The sequence below is a fragment of the Labeo rohita genome, chromosome 13 (genome assembly GCF_022985175.1).
Source record: "Labeo rohita strain BAU-BD-2019 chromosome 13, IGBB_LRoh.1.0, whole genome shotgun sequence".
Lineage (NCBI taxonomy): Eukaryota > Metazoa > Chordata > Actinopteri > Cypriniformes > Cyprinidae > Labeo > Labeo rohita.
In genome coordinates, this window is record NC_066881.1 from 25075962 (window position 1) to 25083456 (window position 7495).

Below are 7495 nucleotides of genomic sequence, written 5' to 3' on the forward strand. Positions count from 1 at the left end.
TGTTGTTCTTCTTAGAGCAGCCAATGTAACTTAGTGTTATTATTAATTAAACTTGAAAGATATAAACCAGTACTTGATAAAGTCAAGTATTCGAAACCTCTGATTTCATATAAATTTAGTTGTTTTTGCTTAGTCGGCATTCTCAATTCATTTCATCAATGTTACAAAAAATATTTTTGTCCACCTCATTGACCCGAAAGATTGTTCCAGATCTTTGTGATTTGAAAAGCATATTTTCGGTGCTTTAATTCCCTCACCACTTAACAAACTCAAAGATAGACTTTCCCACAATAGCCTTATGCCTGTAATTTTATTCAAAGGATGTTTCTTCAGTCTGTCAGTACAGGATGTAATTCATTTATTTTAGATATAGCTGATGGGGGAGAGTGAGGAGCACTTTATCATAGGAGGTCTGCACTTATTAATGATTAGAGAAAGACAGAATTATGTTTGGGTTGTCATATGCATGACTCTGCCAAAAACAACTGTTCTGTACTTTTTTAGAAATCAGTAGTTCATTAGCTCATTTTCATGTGTGAGATATGTGACTGCTAGCTCCATTTCATTCAATGATTTTCATTTAATATGTTAGTTTGCTCTGCAGTAGTTTTGTGTTGTCTGCCTATGGAAGCCCATTTCCACCACAGAATAAAAAAATAAAAATCTCACAATTCGGATTTTGTTTCTCACAGTTCTAAGTTTATATTTTGCAATTCAGACAGAATTGTAAGTTTATGAATCACTATTGCAAGATATAAACTCGCAACTGTGAGTTAGAATAGTAAAATAAAAAGTCATAATTGCATTTTTTTATTTTTTATTCCATGGCAGGAAAAAAAAGAATTATGAAATGCAAATTCAGAAAAATAAATCTTGCAATACTGACTTTTTTTCTTAGAATCTTGCATCTCTCAAACAAAGTCTGAATTGTGAGACAAAAACTTACAATTACCTTTTTATATGTTGAAAACTCCATAGTATTCCAGTAAATAAGTATAAAATAATTTATATAAAGTGCCTTGCAAAAGTATTCATAACCCTTCATTTTTTCACTTTTTGTTATGTTGCTGCCTTATGTTAAACTGCTTTAAATTACTTCAATTAAATTACTCCGACACAATAATGGCAAAGCAAAAAAACAGGTTTGTAACATCTTTGCAACTTTATTAAAAGTAAAAAACTTAAATGATTCCATTGCATAAATATTCATACCCTTATCTGGGACACTTGAAATTTAGCTCAGGAGCACTCATATTGCTTGTAGATGTTACTACACTTCAAGTGAAATTAACTGTGGTAAATTCAATTGAATGGGTATGATTTGGAAAAGCACACACGTCTTAACAAAAGGTCTAACAGGTGAAAATGTATATCAGAGCAAAAACCAAGCCCTGAGGTAAAAAAAAAAAAAAAATGCATCAAGCCACACATCTGGGAAAGAGTTCAGAAAAAAATGCTGTATTGAAGGTTCACAGAAGCATGTAGTCTCCGTTACCCTTAATGAAAGAAGTTTAAAACAACCAGGACTCCTCCTAGAGCTGTCCTCCTGGCCAAACTAAGCAATTGATGGAGAAGGGCTTTGGTTAAAGTGGTGACCAAGAACCTGAGGGTCACTCTAGCTGAGCTCCATGATCATATGTGGAGATAGAAGAAACCTAAAGAAGGACAAACATCACTGGAACACCCCACCAATCTGGGCTTTATGGCAGTGTAGCAAGACTCAATAGTCTCCTCAGTGAAGACGCATGAAAACCCACTTGGATTTTGCAAAAAACAAGCATCTAATGGACCCTCAGATTGTGAGAAACAAGATTCTCTGGTCTGATGAACCTCAATTCCAAGCATCATGTTTGGAGGAAACCAGGCACTGCTCATCACCTGCACAGTACCATCCCAAAAGTAAAGTATGGAGGTAGCATCCTCATGCTGTGGGGCTGTTTTTCAATGGCAGGGACTAAAGGACTCATCAGAGTTGAAGAAAACCTTAATGCACCAAAATATTGAGTGTCTAGATGAAAACCCAGTCCAGAGCATCCAGAGCTTTCAGACTGGGCAGAAGGTTCACCTTCCAACAGGACAATGACTGAAAGCACACAGCAAGAGTGGCTTACAGACAACTCTGTGAATGTCCTTAAATGGCCCAGCCAGAGGCTGGGCTTGAACACAATCAAACGTTTTTGGAGAAACCTGCAAATGTGCGTCTGTCCCCATCCAACCTTACAGAGTTTAAGAGGTGGAGAGGTGAAGAGGTGAGGAGAAGAATGGCAGATAATCGCCAAATGCTGATGTGCAAAGCTTGTCGCATCATAACTAAAAAGACTTGAGGCTGTTAAGGTGCTTCAGCTAAGCACTGAGTTAAGGGTATGAATACTTATGCAATGTACTTATTTCAGCTTATATATGTATATATTTACAAAGTTGTGATAATTCTGTTTTTGCTTCATCGTTATGGTGTAGATTCATGTGGGGAAAAAAGTAATTTAAAGCAGTTTAACATAAGGCAGCAACATAAAACGTAAAAAAACCTGAAGGGGTATGAATACTTTTGTAAGCCACTATATATATACATATATACAGAGAGAGAATTTTAATTTTTTTTCTTTACAATTCCTAGTATACATCTCGTAAATCAGGTTTTTTTTCCCGCCATGGAAAAAAAGGTATATAATTAAAAAATGTTATTACATATTTAAAATGTAGATATTTTACTGGAAAACGAGACAAAAAGACAAGAAAGCTATATATGGTTAATTTTCATTAAGATGTACATAAACCCTCTGAGGTTACATCATCAGTCACAGAAAGCTCCAAGGGTTCAAGCCCTTCACTAGCTGCACAAATAAAATGATTCAGTTATTCTTGTTCATATCAAGCATATGGTGTGCTAAACAACGGTCAGTGTACAAGAATTGCAGCTGTGGGACGTTTCTCGTAACTGAAGTCATTTGATTGTATGACCTCTGCCACAAAATATTTTTAAGACTCTCACTTTTAGATTCTCTCCACCAACATACAATATTTACTGCTTGTCAGTTTTAACAAAGACCAGTACTGATATTTTAGCTAAATGCTGCATGCGACGCTTTGGAGAGAACTCTGAGAACCGTCTGAACTCTCTGCAGGCTAGATGCAGGGTTACACTGATAAAATGATCGCCAGACGGCCAAACGGAACACTAGATCAGGCAGTTTTGCTTGCTTTCCCTGCAGACAGTGACTGACACTGAAATTAGGAACAGATGGACGCAGCTGCTGAACTTGACATGTGGGAAGTCAGAACAAAGACATAACCATAAGAATGTCTATGTGTGTGTGTGTGTGTGTGTGTTTGTGTGTTAATGACACATAGACCACAAGACTTTAAAGATGTCATTTCATTATTTCATTTATCACAAGTCCATTGATGTTTAATAAATCATTAAAAAATTTACTTTTCTATCTCTGACTCCTAAATTGACTTACACTTTACCTTTAGAAATTGACCCTACTGATATTCATTCTATGGATAAAAACTTTTAGAAAGACACAAGGGTGAGCAAATTATAACAGAATTTTCATTTTTGGATGAACTATTGCTTTAGGTTTCTGTTATTTCCAGGTTCAAATGAAAACCAATCCAGCCTTTCAATGTGGTCTCAGACTTTTGGATCCCCTGTAGGAGAAAACAGTCAGACCCTTAGATACTTTATTGCTCTTTTCAAATAATAGCATGTTAGTTTAGGGTGGTTTTACATTGAGTTGTCTGAGGTTAGGTCATCAAGCTCCCAGAGTTCAATTCAATTACAGTGAACATTTCTGTTCTTCTTATTCATATTGTCCAGAGTTCAATTCAATTACAGTGAACATTTCTGTTCTTCTTATTCATATTGTCCATATGGTGAGGGAAAGCATAAGGTCAGTGTACACAGAAGGCAGCTGCGGGATGTTTCTTGTAACTGAAGTCATTTGATTGTGTGACCTCTGCCAGAAAATATTTTTTAAACTTGTCAGATTCTCTCCAAAAACATACACGTTTTTACTTTTTGTCAGTTCTAACAACCAGTTCTGAGACAATGGAAAATCATACTGAACATTAAAAAGAAGCCGTGAATAGACAATGTAAAATATAATTTTCGAAAATACAAATTAATTTGTATTTTTGCCCTTTTTGTCATTCATAAAGACATATCATAAACATATAAGAATTGTTTGTGGGAATTATTTTTTTTGCTACACTAGAAAAAAATATTAGGGCACTACAGGCAAAACCATTGGGGTTTTTTTTTTCAGCCACTGGTCAACTTTGAGATGTTGGGCTATTTTGCTTCCATAACGTGTCTTCGAAATGCACATTATATGTGACCCTGGACCACAAAACATAAGTAGCATGGGTATATTTGTAGCAATAGCCAATAATACACTGTATGGGTCAAAATTATTGATTTTTCTTTTATGCCAAAAATCATTAAATGAACATGAACATATTTTGTAAATTTCCTACTGTAAACTAATTTTTGATTAGTAATATGCATTGCTAAGAACTTCATTTGGACAACTTTAAATGTGATTTTTTCAATATTTAGATTTTTTGAAGCACTTTTTCGTACCGTCAGTCATCAAAGCTCAGTAAATATTAGTGTCAGACATTGAGATTTACTTGTAATTTCACCAGCTGATCACTCACTAAAACCTACCACAGATCATGTTTTCATGCCATTTTAAGTCTTATTTTGATGTAGCAAAGTGGTTATATCTAAGTGTGTTAGTTGTTTACTTACTTTTTTCATTGGTCTTCCCTTTAAGGTCATTATATTGTTCGTTCTGATGGAAGAACACGCACAAACACAAGATGCGGGCTTTATCGCATGAACCAATCACAGCCGAGCGTAACCAGTCATATCCATGCATATCGCGATGGAGGCGTTACCTCGGGGTCGGTTAAAACTCAACGGGCTTTGGGGAGGCGAGAGAGGTGGATTCCCGCTGTAATTCTACCTGCTGTTGTCGCTGTCGGACATTTTTTTGTGATTTATATACTTACACACTTTTTAATGTTATATTTTGTAATATTGGTGTTGTTTTATTGTTGTGCTATGATTTTTTTAGAAACCCACTTAGACCAACTTATAAATACTGTATTTACATACTTTTAATAGACTTGCTATTTACAGATTTTCATATGGAGATAAACATAAGAGCAATTTATTCTTTAAAGTTTAAACTATGAGAACAAACCAAAATTTGATCATGGAACTGAACTCTTTGACACTGAAGGAGTGCAGCTGAGTGCTGGTATGCATCTGACAAGAATACCATGATTTAAACTAAATAGGACAGGAAGTGCTGTGGATTTTTGCACTGGAGCTTCAAAGTCCGAGAACAAGAGAGGGAGGAACACGTCTGTGTTGCGTTTGTGTTGTAGACTTGGAGAGTTTTTTTAGTAGGGGGGAGAGAGAGAAAAAAGGAAATGAAGCTGAGAGGTGCTTCCCATTCAGACTGTTAGTAAAGCAGCATTGCAGCACCTTCTGTGCCCAGGGACCCAGGGCCAGAGCTCCTCCCTCCTGAAATGGTCTATTCTCTTACTCACTCTGTCTCTGCTAACTTTCTCTCTTTTGCCTCTTTTTGTTAGAAACAGGGTTAGAAAGTTTCAACTCAGATTCGTTTTATCATGCTATTGCTCCTTGTAAATACAGTAACCTTCCTCAGCCTGTCTTCGGGCATGGTTTTGTTTCTGTGCAGAAGTAAAAGGAAGTCAACAACTGGATGGCATTCAGATGCATTCAGCATCATGGCCACAAGTGTGACCAATCAGCTTGACTTCTTTGTGTCTCATACTGCATATAATTGGAAAATTCTGAACAGCTGTTCCCCTATTGGTTAATTAACCCTTTAAAGGACTTGTGCATGCAAGAAAATGCAAACTTAGTGTCACTGACTTATTACGAGCTGGTAAGTGATGTATAGTCTGCCACTGGAAGATTAAAGCCTTGCTAAAAATGAACTATCATGCAACTCTTTGAATTTCCATGTAGCTACATGAGTTTTCTGCATTGTGCTTAATGTGTTTGTACAGCAGAAATGGGAAGTTCGAATCCCTTTTGTGAATCGATTCATTTTCAGTTTAAAAATTAGTTTTTAAAATTCAGCGTTCTTTTATGTGATTGAGTATTTGGAGACATATAACATGCTTCACTGAAGTCTTACATAAGCTTTTTTTATGTTTTTATTCAGTTTTATTATCCCAGGGTTTCATAATAACATGCATTAATTTAGAATTTAAATACAATTTGCATTTACATTACTGATTTCAATTTTTAATTTCGTATCTAACAGGTTTATTCATGCTTAAAATGCTTTTAAAATAACTTTCACAGTTGTCACCCTATCAGTGAAAATCTAAATCCTTTAATGCATATCAGATTACAAATTGTTCTATTTTCAGTAAGTCGGCAAGATGATGAGATTCATCAATATGTAAACAGACCAATTACACATTTCAACTGAATCATTAAAGATCCAACTCAAATGAATGATTCATTCACAATCCTGATATCGCTATTCCGCATTTTCCTTTTTTGTGACCGTTTAAAAAGACAATTCTTGTCCGCGCCATAGACTATAGTGGGCAGTGCGCCTACATACAGCGCCAGTGCGCTGCGGGCGTCTCGTGTTCGAATCCCGACCCCTTATCTCTCTCCCACTTTGCTTCCTGTCCATTTTGATCGGTCCTGTCATAATAAAGGCTAAAAATCTATCTTAAAAAAGGGAATTCTTTCCCACTGAGAATATCTTGAAAATATTAACTTTACAATCCAACAGAGTTCCTTACGAGTGTGTAGTTTTATGGCACACTGTGTGATTTTGACAGATGGATATTCAGCAGCATGAAATCAAGTCTATTTATCTGTGCTTTGGTAAGATTCCTCCATCTCTGCTCTGACGTTCATCTCTTCAACATCATAACGGAACATTCCACCTCCTGTGGGTTCTTCACAACTTACGTAACCTGCTAACAAATAAGGACGTTTTTTTTTTAATACCACAGATTCTGAAGGTAGAATGATGGTTATAAAAGACAGGAGTCTGGCATACATAACCTCAGCATACCTTTGTTGAGGTTTTTCTGAAGGAAAAAAACAAACAGAACACATGGATGATATAAACACCCTCAATTATGCACCAATAAAAAATGTTTATGCATATGAAAACAAGTGAAGATGTCTATTACAAACTGATTTATGGAACTGTCATGCTAAAAGATTGGGTGCAAAGGTTAGGTGGTCTCTTGGGTGCACAAAAATGGACATAAAGACGCCGCAGAAATCGCCACAGTGATGACAGAATTAACATGACAGAGGCATCTGTAGAGATGAATCTGAGGGAAATCCTGTCCATGTCACACTAACCCAGTTTTTAAAATGCACTCATTCAGTGTATGGAAACTGGTAGGACTAATGTCAACATCCAAAGTGATATTCAATATGTTCAGCTGTGATGTGTTTTGATAGCGTGCATGT